The 17,420-nt window shown below is 46.6% G+C and overlaps 1 protein-coding gene across 2 annotated transcripts in view; it reads left to right on the top strand.

Moving 5' to 3' along the window:
* Nucleotides 1–15,042: 15,042 nt before the first annotated feature.
* PHF20L1 (PHD finger protein 20 like 1) overlaps nucleotides 15,043–17,420 on the top strand; it is a 274,345-nt gene continuing 271,967 nt past the window's right edge. Inside the window, exon 1 of one of the 2 annotated variants that reach the window (XM_063921261.1) lies at nucleotides 15,043–15,290. The gene's annotated coding sequence lies outside the window, so the exon portion shown is untranslated. Of the gene's footprint in view, nucleotides 15,320–17,420 lie in introns of both variants that reach the window. The other variant, XM_063921260.1, reaches the window with a different exon arrangement.

Raw genomic sequence — 17,420 nt, 5'->3', positions numbered from 1 at the left:
GCCAAAAAATGCAAAATCATGCACTTGGGTCTCAAAAATCCTAAAGCTAAATACAGTATTAATGGCACTATACTGGAAACTACTGAGGAGGAAAGGGATCTAGGAGTCACTATTTCAGATGACTTAAAAGCAGGTAAGCAATGTAACAAGGCAATGAGGAAGGCTAGTCAGATGCTTGGCTGCATTGGGAGGGGAATCAGCAGCAGAAAGAAAGAAGTAATAATGCCACTGTATAGGTCATTGGTACGGCCTCATCTAGAATACTGTATTCAGTTCTGGAGGCCATATCTTCAAAAGGATATTAATACATTAGAAACTGTACAAAGGAGGGCAACTAAAATGGTGCATGGCCTACATCACAAAACATACCCAGAAAGACTAAAATCTCAATATGTATAGTTTGGAGCAGAGAAGGGAAAGGGGGGACATGATAGAAACTTTCAAATATATGAAGGGTTTTAACAAAGTCCAGGAGGGAAACATTCTCCAAATGAAGAGAAGCAATAGGACACGAGGACATGCACTGAGACTGGAGGGGGGGAGGTTCAGGGGAAATTTGCGGAAAAATTATTTCACAGAAAGGGTAGTGGACAAGTGGAATAGCCTCCCATCAGAGGTGGTAGAGGCTAAGACAGTAGAGCAATTTAAACATGCATGGGATAGACATAAGGATATCCTTACAAAGAAATAAGGATCAAATAAGGTTAGTGTTAAAAAATAATATAAAAAAAATAAAAAAAAATAAGGGGCAGACTAGATGGGCCAAGTGGTTCTTATCTGCCGACAAATTCTATGTTTCTATGTTTCTATGAGGGGATTCTTAACTCATTTCAACAACTTCAGCGTGCACACAATATACCCTCAAGGTTCTTCTTTCATTTCCTACAGTTGAGACACGCGCTGGCAGCCCAGTTCCCAAATGGCTCCCCAGTCCTGGCTGACTCCCCGGTTAAATTAATGTTGCAAACGCTAGATTCGGAACATTTAGTCTCTAGGATATATGGTCATATCCTGCAAATGCAACACGATGACCCTCTTACAGTTCTTCGGGGTAAATGGGAGACAGATGTGGGTTTGCTATCGGACGATGCATGGAATACAGCTATGGGAGCCCATCGGATCTCCACTTCCTCTGTTAGATACCAGCAAATACAACTATACATCCTGCACAGGGTGTATATGACCCCGGTGAGGTTGACGCATATTGGGGGTTCCCACAGCTCGCAATGCCCTAGGTGTGGAGCCGTGGATGCAGATTTCTGGCATTTACTGTGGGTATGCCCTGGCGTGTCTTTATTTTGGTCGGCTGTTATACGTATCATGCGTGATACAGGTATTCCCTCCTTCGCCTGTACTCCTGCGCTTTGTGCACTGCTGATTGTGGATGAAGAAGCCTTAGATCCGCCTGGTAGGCGATATGTTATTAATTTATGCGCCTTAGCTAGGGTTTGTATTGCCCGGCTATGGTTGGCTAGTGAGGCCCCGACATCTAGGGCGTGGATATCCCTGGTCAACGAAACAATTGCGCACGAAAAATTTGTGTTTCTGGCCAGGAAGGTGGAGAGGAAATGGTCTACTATATGGGGCAGATGGATGGATTCTAAATATTACAAAGATAGGGAATGAATAGATCTGTATTCCTACCCGTGTATTAGTACGGGGATCTGTGGGAGGCGGGCACCCTCGCGGCTGGTCTGGTCCTGCCTTGCTATGATATATGTAACATACTCTGTCGATTCTGCTATGCTTATGAGTATAATGGAAGTGTTATGTTTATGATATGCTGATCTAGGACACAGTTGCTATGTGATTATTTGATTTACGTGAAATAATATCTATTGAATGTATTCTATGCTGTATACATGTACCCCTGTTCCTGCACATATAGTGTGTGGGTAGTTTTATGTGTGTTGTTTGTGTGAAATGTTAAAGCAAAATTGAAAAACTTCAATAAAAAACATTGAATTTAAAAAAAAAGAGGTACAATACATATAATAAATATTAATGTAAAGGGGCATATATCTACTATATAAAAGCGAAAATCCATCCTTCTGTCTTTCTATACAAATCTACAGTTTATAAGCGAAGATCGTGAAATTTTACATATGAGCGTATTAAAGCACGGCGGAGGCAACGAAAACAATTAGAAATCCCTAACACCCCTAGGGGGCAGACAGCAGCACAGAGTATATCGTGAGACACCATAACTCTTGAATTGCTGGAGCAATGTACTCAAAAATTGGTACACATATACCTTACACTCTGGCAACAAACACTATGGGGGGTAGACACCCCTAGGGGTGGGACAGCAGCACAGAGTATGTCAGCAGACAGCATAACTCTGGAATGCCTGCAGCAATTTACAACAAGCTTTGTACACATATGACTTCCACTGCGGAAACAAACACTGTGGGGGTCAGACACCCCTAGCACCCCTAGGGGTGGGACAGCAGCACAGAGTATGTCAGCAGACAGCATAACTGTGGAAGGCCTGGAGCAATTTACACCAAACTTGCTACACATAAGACTTACACTCTGGGAACAAACACTGAGGGGGTAAGACACCACTAGCACCCCCAGGGGTGGGCCAGCAGCACAGATTATATCAGGACATGCATGATATGTCAGTGATGTCAGGGCTGCATGTGACAGGGCCAGTGACATGATGTGAGGAGGGGAATGCAGGTAGCACAAATCCACACACTGAGAGTTATATAGCGGAAGTAGCACGGCCCCCCAGCAGCACAGAGTATATCAGGAAATACATAATGTGCTGCACTATATAAGAAACTGTATATAAATAGATAATTTCACAGGGCACTGACATGATGTGAGGAGAGGAATGGAGGCAGCAGGAAGCCACAGACTGAGAGTTGTATAGTGGGAAGAGCAGGGTCCCTTGGGGGACCAAAAAGTGGTCCGGCCACTACACAAAGTGCGTCAGGGAGCAAGATATGCCTATATACTAGGTCTCCAACCAACGTAAATTAACGAACAACCATCATTCTAATTTACCATCCTCATCCCGTAGCAAAGCATGGGTATTCAGCTATTTACAATGTTATTTATACCGTGTGTTTAATATTTACATTTATTTTTGTAAACAGACATTCTAAAAATCCCGGGCAACGCCGGCTACTCCAGCTAGTAGTAAATAATATTATACAGAACAAATATAGTAAACATTACCATAAAGGGGCACATATATCATTATACATGGATAGATGAAACATTATTTAGGGGCACATATAGTAAATATTATTATACAGGTATACAGGGCCTAATTCAGAGATTATTTGGGGTGCCTGCACATGTTGCGGGAGTGCCGAGGCCATGGTCTAAGACAGAAGTCCTCAAACTGTTGTGAACAGGCTTGGACTGGCCCACAGGGGTACAGGGGAAACCACCTGTGGGCCCTACTGCCTGGGGGCCCACCTCCTGCTCTAAGGATCAGGTTCCAGACTGTGCACTTGAATTATACATTATAACTATGTTACCTTATACCCGACTATGGTGTATTCTCTACAGTGCATTGCTTATTAATCTGTTATTAATCTGGTACATTATCATGTGTGCAGCAGCTGAATTTACTGTATATATTTATGAAGGGGTCCAGACGTTGCACTCTCTAATGGTTAGTCAAACCAATGAGGTGGCAGGCCACACCCCCTCTGTGGACTGGCCACACCCCTAAACATGGGCCCCTACCACTGCATTACCCCGGTGGGCCCTACATGCCCCAGTCCAACACTGTTTGTGAATCATGATGCCCTAGAGTATCAGAATTTTTTTCATGGCACCCCTAGGCTATAAGTTTCTTACTGAGAAATTTAGACAGAAATATAAAGTAAATTATATTTATATGTCATCCTCAGCTTCAGCTGTGTGGTGAGGGACAGTATTTGCTTCTATTTGGCCACATATTTTATGACTGGCAGCCACCAGATCTGGTTTTACCTATTACATTGACTATAAATAATTTGAATTGGTCCTTGACAACCAATCCAAGGCACCCCTGTAAGTGCCCTGAGGCACCCCAGGATGCCACGGCACACACTTTGAGAACCACTGGTCTAAGACATTGTGGTTCCCAAATGTTTTTGAGTCATGGCACCCTAGAGTATCAGAATGGTTTTCACGGCACCCCTTGGCCCAAAGTTTCTTATGGAAAAATTCAGAAGAAAATATTAAATTCAGTAAATTGTGTTTATATGTCCTCCTTAGGGTCAGTTGTGTGGTGAAGGACAGGATTTGCTTCTGTTTGGCCACATATTTTAGATTGACAACCACCAGATCTGGTTTTGTCTATTACATTGACCATAAATAATTTGAATTGGTCCTGGACCATCAGCCCAGAGCACCCCTGCAAGTGTCCTGAGGCACTCCAGGGTGTCACGGCACACAGTTTAAGAACCACTGGTCTAAATCTTTCAATGCATGCTTCCTGGCCTTGGTTATGGAGCTGCAAAGGCCAACCTCAGGGTTACTCAGATGACCAATGACCTCACAGATGAAGTCAAATAAATATTTACAACAGTTCTTGCTTGCTGGAACCTACGGCGCACGCGTTACACAGAGTGTGACAGAAAGGTGCTGCTGCGATCGCGTCAGACGGTATCAGAGATGTGTCAGAAAACTGATGGCAGGTGGTTAGTAGCGCATTAAAAAATGGTCTGGGAGAATCACTTGACAGAAACCAATATCGCCTCGCCCATGCAAACGGACAGTTTGATACAAGCGGTAATGCAGTGTTCAGAAAGGGTGTAGTATGGTATGCTGGCGGCTGAGCTCCCGGCAACCAGCATACCGGCGCCGGGAGCCCGACCGCCGGCATACCGACAGCATGGCGAGCGCAAAGGAGCCCCTTGCGGGCACCGTGGCGCGCTACCACGCTATTTATTCTCCCTCCAGAGGGGTTGTGGACCCCCACGAGGGAGAATATCTGTCGGTGTGCCGGGTGTCGGGATTCCGGCGCCGGTATACTGTGTGCCGGGATCCCGACATTCGGCATACTGAAGACCACCCTTCAGGAATGCCGCTGATGGCCAGGCGAAGCACGGACATTTGTGAGATGGCATCTCCAGACATGAGAAGTGGGGCTAAGGTGTGTGACAGGGAGAAAGGTCAGGGGAGTGGAGATAAATCTGAGTCTCATCAGTATAGAGATGGTACTAAAGAGAGCTAATGAGGTTTCTAAGGGAGGAGGTGTAGAGAGCGAAGAGAATGGAGCTACCGACAGCTAGAGGCAGCTAAGGGGATGTGGAATTAGACGCAGAGACTGAGAATGATCGATCTGAAAGGTAGGAGGAGAACCAAGAGAGGACAGACTCACAGAGGCCAAAGAATGGAGGGTCAGGTGTGAAGGAAGAAGGGGTGATTGACAGTTTTAAAGGCGGCAGACAGATCAAAGAGAATTAGATGATCTGCCTTGGGATCTGCCAGCCACTCTTGACCTGATCGGAGGGGGCACTAGTGGGTCAGTGGTGGTACAGATGGGGAAATGAGGAGGCTGTAGAAGATTCCTGCGCATGTGCGCAATGATATTTATTTAGCACACAGATGTAGGACAGTCACTGAAGCACAACAACAATACTGAGGATTTAAGCAAGGAAGCTGACAGAGTGATATAATATGTGACACAGGGTACTGGAATGACACAGTGTGATATAGTGTGTGACACGTGACAGGGAACAGGGGTGATACAGTGTGATATAGTGTGTGACACAGGGGACAGGGGTGATACAGTATGTGACACAGGTGACAGGGGTGATACAGTGTGATATAGTGTGTGACACAGGGGACGGGGGTGATACAGTGTGTGACACAGGGGACAGGGGTGATACGGTGTGATATAGTGTGTGACACATGATAAAGCTGATTATTTATCTTATAACATTCAATATATATTGGTAAGAGACTCAGTACGCAATGGGCGTACGGGGTACCGTAATGGTACGCACTTAGCGTAGCAGACGCTAGGCCGTGGTCGAGACGCACGAGCGGCACGTTCGCTCACGGCCTACGCTGGGTATCGAGCACGCTATAGGCGGCCTGAGCACCGTAATGCTACGCTACTAGCGTAGCGGACGCTGTGCCCACGAGTGGAACACGAGCGGTGCAGACGCTCACAGGATGACACACAGTAAACCTTGTATGCAACACACTGAAAGGCTAAGCTTATACTGTAAACCTTGGTCTTGTAATGTTAACACAATGTAACGCTGATTAACCTCTATTACATAAAAGCTACTTGAGCGATTGAGACGCTCAGAATCCCTCTATACTCGCTAGAAAAACACAGACACCTTGCTGAGGTTCCAACACCTTTACTAACGAGTTTTAGCTATGTAAAAAGGGGAAAACAGTTAACAGCTTATACACTACAGCACTAACATAAAACACCTAAACAGAATAACTGAAAATATACAATATACAACAGCGTCTTAATCCTAAACAATAAGTGAGAGAGAGAGAGAGTATGGCAAATACAAACAGAGAATAAGTTGGTTACAGAGAAAAACTTACACACTGGGGAATGATCGCTGCGCAGTCCTGGAACCAGCTCTCTAGTTAGTCAATGATGAAAACCGTTGTGGAGAGTAGACTGAGCTGGCCTTGGCTGGCTGTTCTTATATACACTACATACAGTACACTACAAAGGGCCCTACAATCTCATTGTTCATTGGACACAGGAATCTGTCTTCACATTATAACAAAAGGTCATAGGTTGATTCGAACAGGTGGGCTGTGACTATTTCATACTGCTCAGGTGGGAGGGAATCTCAGGATTCCCGCCGCATGGATAATGAACTGCAAATACAGTAAATGTCCATAAACTTCTTATAAACATAACTATTCGCAGGAGCGATTAATCTCTTTCAAACCAATACCGGAATGTTACTAATAATATACTCTACCGTTGCATACTAAACACCACTGCTCAAAACCTGTCTGACCCTTCGTATCATGTAAAGAGGGATCTCTCTGTCCATGAACCAGTTACACTAAACAAACTTACTGATATTATTAAGGGGACCATAACCTATAAAATACACTATTTGGATTAACTATGTAACGATCGAGTCGCCCGCTAGACGCACACAAACTCTACCGTAAATGCACATACCACGCGCCTGAGCGCACGACCGTGGAGGCGCCGTCACGCAACTGCGAATATGCGCACGCACGGGAGAGAATGTGCACGTGCTGCGGGCAAGCACATGGGGTTAGTACAAGGCATCATAGGTCGCTATATTTTTCGACTTTGACAGTCCACCCTTTGGCAGTCACCAATAACTGCCACTTCCTAAACAGTTCAAACAGAAAAATATATGTCATCATGTAAATACCTTTTTATGATTGGGTAAAGGGAGGAGAGGAGAAGGTGGGAAAAGTATGACCTAGTGAGACAGTAAAAGCATGTGTGTATGAGATCCATGTTTGAGGGGTAATGTATCTTCGTGCCGTACATGTTCTAAATCAAGCTTCGAGGTATTGCGAAGTATACATTTGAATCCTTCTTATCCCGTATCAAGGGTCTGTGGATGGGCTGTCAAACTCTACCGAGCTCTTTTCGGCTTTTGGTTGCAACAGATTGGGGAGCACATTTAGTTGATACATGAAGGGGGGGGGGGGGGAACATGTGAATGCTAATATGTGAGAATCACCTGTCGACTATGTGAGATACTACCTGGAGGTTGTAGAGATGAAGATAAGAAACAATCGTTATAAATGCAGTCGTAAACTATGTGAGTTTAAATAAACAGTCGCCGATTGAGGTCTTGTCTGATGTCTTGTCTTGATGTACATGTTGTCTGATTTCTCTCGGTGCTTTTGCTATAGGTGGCGACAAAAGCTTTTCCAGTGTCCATAAAATTACAGTCTCTAAAGTATTGGGCTTTCGTAAAAAATTAAAGTCACTAGGGATATTGGGGGTCTGTGACATAGTTCATCAATGGTCTGTATAAAAGAGGTTGTCAAATTCTTCTTCCAAGCGGATGTCTTTATACCTTGGAGCAGGCATTCCCAACCACGGTCCTCAAGGCACACCAACAGTGCAGGTTTTAGTGATATCCAGGCTGCAGCACAGATGGTTAAATCAAAATAACTGAGCTACTAATTAAGTCACCTGTGCTGAAGCCTGGATATCACTAAAACCTGCACTGTTAGTGTGCCTTGAGGACCGTGGTTGGGAATGCCTGCCTTGGAGGAAAACAAAGGAGAAACGGGTGAAAGAAACGGACCGTGGAATCACATTTTCATCACAACATTGTCTCTATCGTTGGGTCATAAATCAAATTAGTTGTTGTTATTACAGTGTCCTCGCTCCTGAGACTCATCACTCTGGTACTACCTTTACACTTCGTTAAAGTCCGAACGCATCTAAATATCAGACCAACCAATATGACGACTCCCAGAATACACAAGAGAAATTTCCCTATATCCATGATAATGCCTTGAGCCCATTCTCCTAAACCAGAGAACCAATTTCGTGGGTTCAACCATGACACCGAACTGGTCAGCTCATTACCCACAGCAGCGAGTGTGAGATTGTGTTTCCTTCGAAACTCCCACTTCAATTGCAAAATGTCATCCATCTTTTGGTCTATGACCTCGGCTGGGTCCTCCGTGCTGTTTGTAATATACGTGCAGCATTTTACTCCATATTGAGTTGCTAGGGTAACACAATACCCGCCTGTCACTGCTGTGAGATAATTGAGAATCATCCTATGCTGAACCAGCTCTGTTTTGTAGGCTTGTAACTCTCTCCCAGTGTACCTGAACGTGTCGTCATACATTTCGGTGATATTGTCTAACAAGTTTGCTAGCGCAAATATATATCTATAATTTATCACTCCTCTGGCGGTACGAGTGATATCTAACGCGAGTAGGAATTGAATCCCGGTGGATTCATGGATCAGATCAGAGGCCGGATGCTCTGTCCTCTCTATCAGGTGCCGTTTAACGACGTGCTCGTAATGAGTGTGAGTATAAGGAGCTTGGGCACCGCGGTGAATGTCTTTCATTTTGGTATGGGATACAGTCATTACTTCAGGCAGTACTTTTCCAATGTTACACAATCCCTCTGAGTTTGGGGCAAGCCACTTATACGCCTTTCTCCCGCATATGAAATATGCATCATCGGGGAGAACATATGGGACAGAGTATGACATTACCATGTTACAAATTTTCCATGTGAAATCTCCTAACCCTAACTCTCCCATCTGTCTAGTACACGTATCCGGTTGTACGATATGTGCACAGTATCCTGGTGATACTTCTCCAACTCGCATGGTCCTACTTCCTAGAGTGTACCTATACCGGAAATATTTTCCACTGTTGGCTATCTGGCGTATAAGCTCTGTGTCTATGGGCATTCTGTCGGCTCTATATGAAAATGTCATGGTTTGATTACCATGACACTTCCCAATTTCCCGGCTTTCGGGGATTGGAAATGTTAAAGCATACTAAGGACTTATCCACATGATACTGGTGGAGCTTCAAACTAGGAGGACTAGAGATATTAAACCTCTTGTCCACCGGCCTCCCACCACTTAACTCAAGTACCTCTCCTACAGTTAAAGGGAATGGTACTAGTCCTGATTTGCTATGACCTTGAGGTACTTGAGAGCATACCCAACAGTCTGTCTGGTTTAACACTTTACCCACTAAGGAGTGATAGTCACTCAATGGATGCCGGTCCATGTGGACATTAAAACTGGACTGACATTTCTTGATGCACCCATCCTCAACTATATTGTCACAATGCCTACAGATGCAGTTCTCTTCAGCTAACAATCCTTCACAATTCCTTCTATTGTCAATGCTACCAGATCGTTTTCTGATACTCGCCTTTACTCGGTGATTATGTTGCTCTTGGAAAACTACGCCTCCATCCTGGTCATCAGAACCCATTCCAGATCCTTTCTCGACCTCCATGGTACTCTCACCGAAACAGACTGCTCTGGTCAACATCATGGTCAACAGGAAAATCCGGATCACAGTCTCTTGGGGCAAGTCCATCTTACAGGAGGAGAAGGAGAAATTTGTAATGGGGGTACAAAAAAAATAATTGAGGGAAAAAAAAAAAATGTTACGATGTATTCTAGTCTTGTTGTTCCTCTTGCTCTGTCGTCATCTTAAAGGTGCTGTCTCTCAATCTTCCAAACGAACCTTCTGGTGATACAATGGCCCTCATTCCGAGTTGTTCGCTCGGTATTTTTCATCGCATCGCAGTGAAAATCCGCTTAGTACGCATGCGCAATGTTCGCACTGCGACGACTGCGCCAAGTAACTTTACTATGAAGAAAGTATTTTTACTCACGGCTTTTTCTTCGCTCCGGCGATCGTAATGTGATTGACAGGAAATGGGTGTTACTGGGCGGAAACACGGCGTTTCAGGGGCGTGTGGCTGAAAACGCTACCGTTTCCGGAAAAAACGCAGGAGTGGCCGGAGAAACGGTGGGAGTGCCTGGGCGAACGCTGGGTGTGTTTGTGACGTCAACCAGGAACGACAAGCACTGAACTGCTCGCACAGGCAGAGTAAGTCTGGAGCTACTCAGAAACTGCTAAGTAGTTAGTAATCGCAATATTGCGAATACATCGGTCGCAATTTTAAGAAGCTAAGATTCACTCCCAGTAGGCGGCGGCTTAGCGTGTGTAACTCTGCTAAATTCGCCTTGCGACCGATCAACTCGGAATGAGGGCCAATATTCCTTCCAAATCTGCGATCTTTCTGTAAGGAGCAAAAATCTTGCATTACCATTTGTCTAACTGATGTGTGACATACCATCTGTAAAGCATGAGAACATGAGAGAGAAGAGAAGAAAAAAAAAAAAAAAAAAAAGAACAAACGAGAGAGAGAACAATTCATATATATGTTACCTAAAACAACAAACAAAAAAACATTGTCAGATCTTCCGCTCACCATCAGGCTGTCACACCATCACATCCATTGGTATCTTTGCGCAGTCTCCCCCACCAGTATTTCCACACTCCACCCTTTTGTGCCTGGCCAGGACACACCGATGTTGGTAGGTCACACTGGGGTTAGGTAGACTTCTGCAAAGACCAGGTAGCTATGTGATGTTTGAGTTCTGCCGATGAACGTCAGAGATGGGGAAAAAGAAACATTTACAGATAAATTACAAAGTTTACCCGGCCGTTCCTGTGTCTACAAGGAACTGACCTCCCAATATCATTAACTGTAACCTCAGGTTTACTACCAGGCCTAATGATCAACTTTCCTGACTGCATATTACAGGTGCGGCCCAAACTTCTTCTTATATGATCCCTGATTACAATTTCGTGTATCATGACTTTGCTCATGTTTTTGTCTAGGGGGTTGATATACCTTTTGTGGATCTTTAACCCTACAACTTCGTGCAAAATGACCTTCCCTCTGGCAATTATAACATCTTATCACCTTTGACTTACCCACATGGATCTGAGGCTTCTTACCTCCCTGTGCTTCCCTGTTTCTTTGGATATCATGGTCATGTCGTTGTCTAGGGGGTTGATATGACTTTTGTATATTTCTTGATCTACAATCTCTTGCAAAATGTCCCTCTTTGTGACAATGATAACAAACTATCACATTTGAATTTCTCACAGGGGTTTGGGGCTTAAGCTGATGTGGCTTCGTTGTCAGGGCTTGTCTACTGATTGTCATTTGCTTACTGCCCTGTGACTCCAGGTGTCTTTTGATGTTCCATTCAATTATAACATCATCTTGTGTTGGTTCTACAATATGAGATACATTTGTTTGTGCGTGATATATAACACTGTACGTACCTGTGGACACGACCTCACCTGACCCTCCGTAAGGGGGTTTGACTACTGCCTTTACCGATTTGGTCGCGTCCACCTGGATGTCTTGTATGATGGCTGCTGGAAATGGTGCCGACCTTGTGCTGGGCTCACTTTCTTGCTTGTAATCCTGAGGGAAGTTTAACATGGAGTGCAACTTGCACGGGGTTAACAGTTGTACATTTAACAGTTTTACTTTTATCATTGTTACATTCTTTACAATTATTCTTATCATCTATACAGTTACTAAGTGCATGTTTATCATACCCCAGTGTGCCATTCTCCGTAACCACTTTCTCTCTTGTTGCCATATTTTTCTTACCAAAGTGAGAGTCAGCTGTGTAAGCTAATCCTCCTTGTATTTCACTTTCCCGTTGCCATAACTGTAAATAATCATAATGTTTGATCCGTCTCTTTGCAGATTTAATGAGACATATCCTTCTCCTTAGATTTTGTAACACCTCGGGGCTAAAACTGCCTACCCGTGGGAACTTTTCCCCGTCATGCACAGTCATTCTTTCCCATTCATTGAAAACCTTTGTATGTGATTCATCTTGGACCTCCTGGTCTGTATCACACGTTATATACCTTGCCGACCTTATGGGCCGGTTTACTAAATCAACCTGAACCAGGGTTGATCGTCCCCTACCTGAACAACTGGCCCCCATCTTTGCAGGTGTTGCTTTCACTACCTCTGACCTTCAAATCAGGGTCTTCTGCGAACCCTTACAAAAACCAAGATGTCCGGGGCAGGCCGACGGTAAAAGTTCGACCGAGTGCTTCCACCCACTCCTCGCCCACGTTGGCCAGTACTTCAATCACTGACTCAGAGCTGCTGTACCCAACCTAGGGCCCCTATGAACCTTTATTTACTGGGGCGTTGTGGGAGTAGGTTACCCGTCCCCAGCAAGTATCGGTTGTTAGAGAATTCCTGAGTGACCAGCGAACCTCCCTTAAAATAATTTTTTTTTACACAAATCACGTTAGAATGTACAAATAGCGTTTATGACCCCTCTAGCGTACGCAAATGGTACTGGGTCAAGTTACAAACTAATGCACACAATTACATGCGGTACAATCGTACTGCACATAAGCAACTAATCTTATGTGCGGAACGACCAACGGAATCGAAAATTACGGCTGCGAATTCCTTCAGCCAGAGCTTGATGGCCTTTATGGGTACCGCACCAACCCTCCTGTGGTTGTGCTTCTTGACTCTATCTATAGCGGACTTCCTAGTCTGCTGTACCTAGACCTCCTGGTCTGTCTCTCTGGACCTCCTGGTCCGTGACCTCCTGGTCTGCTATACTCTAATGCTCTTATTTCAATATTTAACAAGGGATGCCTCCCAAGCCACCGCGCTGTCACTTTCACGAATGTACCTCACGAGAACTCGATTTCCTGTGGTTCCACCCAAAAATGAGAAACTTATATATATATATGCACACACTCTTTCACCTCATATACTCTTTACTTTCGTTTCTGTACAGAAATCCCTTTCATTCAGTATCACAGTCTAGTCCCAAAGGAGTTACAACTAGAGAAGGATCTTTTACGCTAAAATTTAAGACACTGAGATTGACTTGCGCTATTATCGCGTTGCTTCCGTATCGCCTACTAAAACAATACTATTGTGTGATTTGTATTACGTGGGCGTACCCATACGCTCCGTTGCGTAATATACGCTACGTGTGTAAGCCCTTGCGTCGCGTACGCTTGTCCCGCCCTTTGTTAGGGACACGTGTACACAGGCCAGACACGTCCACAGTAACACAAGTAACACGTTTCTATCAATGCAAATGATATTTAACTGTAATCATTTACTGAACACCACGCAGATTTCCCTTGTATCTTAGGCAAAGCCGTGTGCGTGTTTTACAAATTACTCCCTTACGTATTAATTTTACTTTTAACTACCAATAGCAACAAATTTTTCTTCCTCTATACTCGCTAGAAAAACACAGACACCTTGCTGAGGTTCCAACACCTTTACTAACGAGTTTTAGCTATGTAAAAAGGGGAAAACAGTTAACAGCTTATACACTACAGCACTAACATAAAACACCTAAACAGAATAACTGAAAATATACAATATACAACAGCGTCTTAATCCTAAACAATAAGTGTGAGAGAGAGAGAGTATGGCAAATACAAACAGAGAATAAGTTGGTTACAGAGAAAAACTTACACACTGGGGAATGATCGCTGCGCAGTCCTGGAACCAGCTCTCTAGTTAGTCAATGATGAAAACCGTTGTGGAGAGTAGACTGAGCTGGCCTTGGCTGGCTGTTCTTATATACACTATATACAGTACACTACAAAGGGCCCTACAATATCATTGTTCATTGGACACAGGAATCTGTCTTCACATTATAACAAAAGGTCATAGGTTGATTCGAACAGGTGGGCTGTGACTATTTCATACTGCTCAGGTGGGAGGGAATCTCAGGATTCCCGCCGCATGGATAATGAACTGCAAATACAGTAAATGTCCATAAACTTCTTATAAACATAACTATTCGCAGGAGCGATTAATCTCTTTCAAACCAATACCGGAATGTTACTAATAATATACTCTACCGTTGCATACTAAACACCACTGCTCAAAACCTGTCTGACCCTTCGTATCATGTAAAGAGGGATCTCTCTGTCCATGAACCAGTTACACTAAATAAACTTACTGATATTATTAAGGGGACCATAACCTATAAAATATACTATTTGGATTAACTATGTAACGATCGAGTCGCCCGCCAGACGCACACAAACTCTACCGTAAATGCACATACCACGCGCCTGAGCGCACGACCGTGGAGGCGCCGTCACGCAACTGCGAATATGCGCACGCACGGGAGAGAATGTGCACGTGCAGCGGGCAAGCGCATGGGGTTAGTACAAGGCATCATAGGTCGCTATATTTTTCGACTTTGACACACAGGTGACAGGGGTGATACAGAGTGATATAGTGTGTGACACAGGTGACAGGGGTGATACAGTGTGATATAGTGTGTGACACAGGGGACAGGGGTGATACAGTATGTGACAGTGTGATAGTGTGTGACACAGGGGACATACAGTGATATAGTGTGCGCCTGTGTGACACAGTGGTGATGCTATGTAGCAGTAAGTGACACAGATCACATGACCCCATGACCCCGCCCATACAAATGCAGGAGTCACATGACCACTGTGGGGTGGAGGATCCGAGGCGGCCGGAAGTCACGTGTCGCTCACCTTGGAGACGGCTGTGTGCGCGTGACGCGCTGACCCGGAAGCTGGGGTCCCCTAGCTGTGACGTTTCGCGATGTGATTGGCTGGCGGAGCGCAAAGGGCTCTCTGGGAGCTGCGGGAGAGAGTCCGGCAGAGAAACGGCAGAAGGATGAGGCTCCCCTGGGGACACGCTCTCCTGTAGCGTAACGGCAGCTCCGAGGCCTGGCCTGTCCGAGCTGTGTGCTGCGGGAACCAGAGAGGAGATAGCCGGGGTGAGAGAACGGTCTGGCAGCGGACAGAGGTGACTCCAATACCGGGACACCACCGGGAGGCCTGAGAGACAGAGACCTCAATGTGACAGAAAGAGAGAGCTCAGTGTGAGAGTGAGACTCCTGTGTGACAGAGAGAGAGAGAGACCTCTGCGTGACAGGGAGAGAGAGAGACCTCTGCGTGACAGGGAGAGAGAGGGACCGAGCTCTGTGTGACAGGGAGAGGGACCGAGCTCTGTGTGACAGGGAGAGGGACCGAGCTCTGTGTGACAGGGAGAGGGACCGAGCTCTGTGTGACAGGGAGAGGGACCGAGCTCTGTGTGACAGGGAGAGGGACCGAGCTCTGTGTGACAGGGAGAGGGACCGAGCTCTGCGTGACACGGAGAGGGACCGAGCTCTGTGTGACACGGAGAGGGACCGAGCTCTGCATGACAGGGAGAGAGACCGAGCTCTGCGTGACAGGGAAAGAGGGAGAGAGACCGAGCTCTGCGTGACAGGGAAAGAGGGAGAGAGACCGAGCTCTGCGTGACAGGGAAAGAGGGAGAGAGACCGAGCTCTGCGTGACAGGGAAAGAGGGAGAGAGACCGAGCTCTGCGTGACAGGGAAAGAGGGAGAGAGACCGAGCTCTGCGTGACAGGGAAAGAGGGAGAGAGACCGAGCTCTGCGTGACAGGGAAAGAGACCGAGCTCTGCGTGACAGGGAAAGAGGGAGAGAGACCGCGCTCTGCGTGACAGGGAAAGAGGGAGAGAGACCGCGCTCTGCGTGACAGGGAAAGAGGGAGAGAGACCGCGCTCTGCGTGGCAGGGGGAGAGACCGTGCTCTGCGTGGCAGGGGGAGAGAGAGACCGTGCTCTGCGTGGCAGGGGGAGAGAGAGACCGTGCTCTACGTGGCAGGGGGAGAGAGAGACCGTGCTCTGCGTGGCAGGGGGAGAGAGAGACGTGCTCTGCGTGGCAGGGAGAGACAGAGAGAATGCGCTCTGCGTGGCAGGGAGAGACAGAGATAATGCGCTCTGCGTGGCAGGGGGAGAGAGCGCTCTGCGTGGCAGGGGGAGAGAGCGCTCTGCGTGGCAGGGGGAGAGAGCGCTCTGCGTGGCAGGGGGAGAGCGCGCTCTGCGTGGCAGGGGGAGAGAGCGCGCTCTGCGTGGCAGGGAGAGAGAGCGCGCTCTGCGTGGCAGGGAGAGAGAGAGAGCGCGCTCTGCGTGGCAGGGAGAGAGAGAGCGCGCTCTGCGTGGCAGGGAGAGAGAGAGCGCGCTCTGCGTGGCAGGGAGAGAGAGAGCGCGCTCTATGTGACAGGGAGAAACCGAGCCCTATGTGACAGGGAGAGAGAGACCGAGCTCTGTGTGGCAGAGACCTCTGTGTGACAGGATGAGATAGAGACCTCTGTGTGACAGGATGAGATAGAGACCTCTGTGTGACAGGATGAGATAAAGACTTCTGTGTGACAGGAGGAGATAGAGACTTCTGTGTGACAGGAGGAGATAGAGACTTCTGTGTGACAGGAGGAGATAGAGACTTCTGTGTGACAGGAGGAGATAGAGACCTCTGTGTGACAGTAGGAGATAGGTCTCTGCCCCACAGAGGTCTCTATGTGTGACAGGGGGAGATAGAGATCAGTGTGGAAGAGAGAAAACACAGTGTTCAAGGTTACAAAGAGACAACAACATGTGAGGGATAGCGAGGACGCAGTATGGTAGGGCGAGAGAAAGATCACAGTATGGCACGGCAAGAGAGAAAAAGACTGGTACATGGAGAGAAATGACAAAATGACTGGGAGAGAGAGAGGGAGAGAGATGACGGTATGGCTGGGGGAGAGAGGGAGAGCGATGACAATATGGCTGGGAGAGAGGGAGAGCGATGACAATATGGCTGGGAGAGAGAGAGGGACCGAGCTCTGTGTGACAGGGAGAGGGACCGAGCTCTGTGTGACAGGGAGAGGGACCGAGCTCTGTGACAGAGAGAGGGACCGAGCTCGGTGTGACAGGGAAAGAGGGAGAGGGACCGAGCTCTGTGTGAGAGGGAGAGAGACCGAGCTCTGCGTGACAGGGAAAGAGGGAGAGAGACCGAGCTCTGCGTGACAGGGAAAGAGGGAGAGAGACCGCGCTCTGCGTGACAGGGGGAGAGAGAGACCGAGCTC

The sequence above is a fragment of the Pseudophryne corroboree genome, chromosome 5, assembly GCF_028390025.1.
Source record: "Pseudophryne corroboree isolate aPseCor3 chromosome 5, aPseCor3.hap2, whole genome shotgun sequence".
Classification (NCBI taxonomy): Eukaryota; Metazoa; Chordata; class Amphibia; order Anura; family Myobatrachidae; genus Pseudophryne; species Pseudophryne corroboree.
The sequence above is the reverse complement of the archived record's forward strand: the minus strand, read 5'-3'. Positions and strand labels throughout refer to the sequence as shown.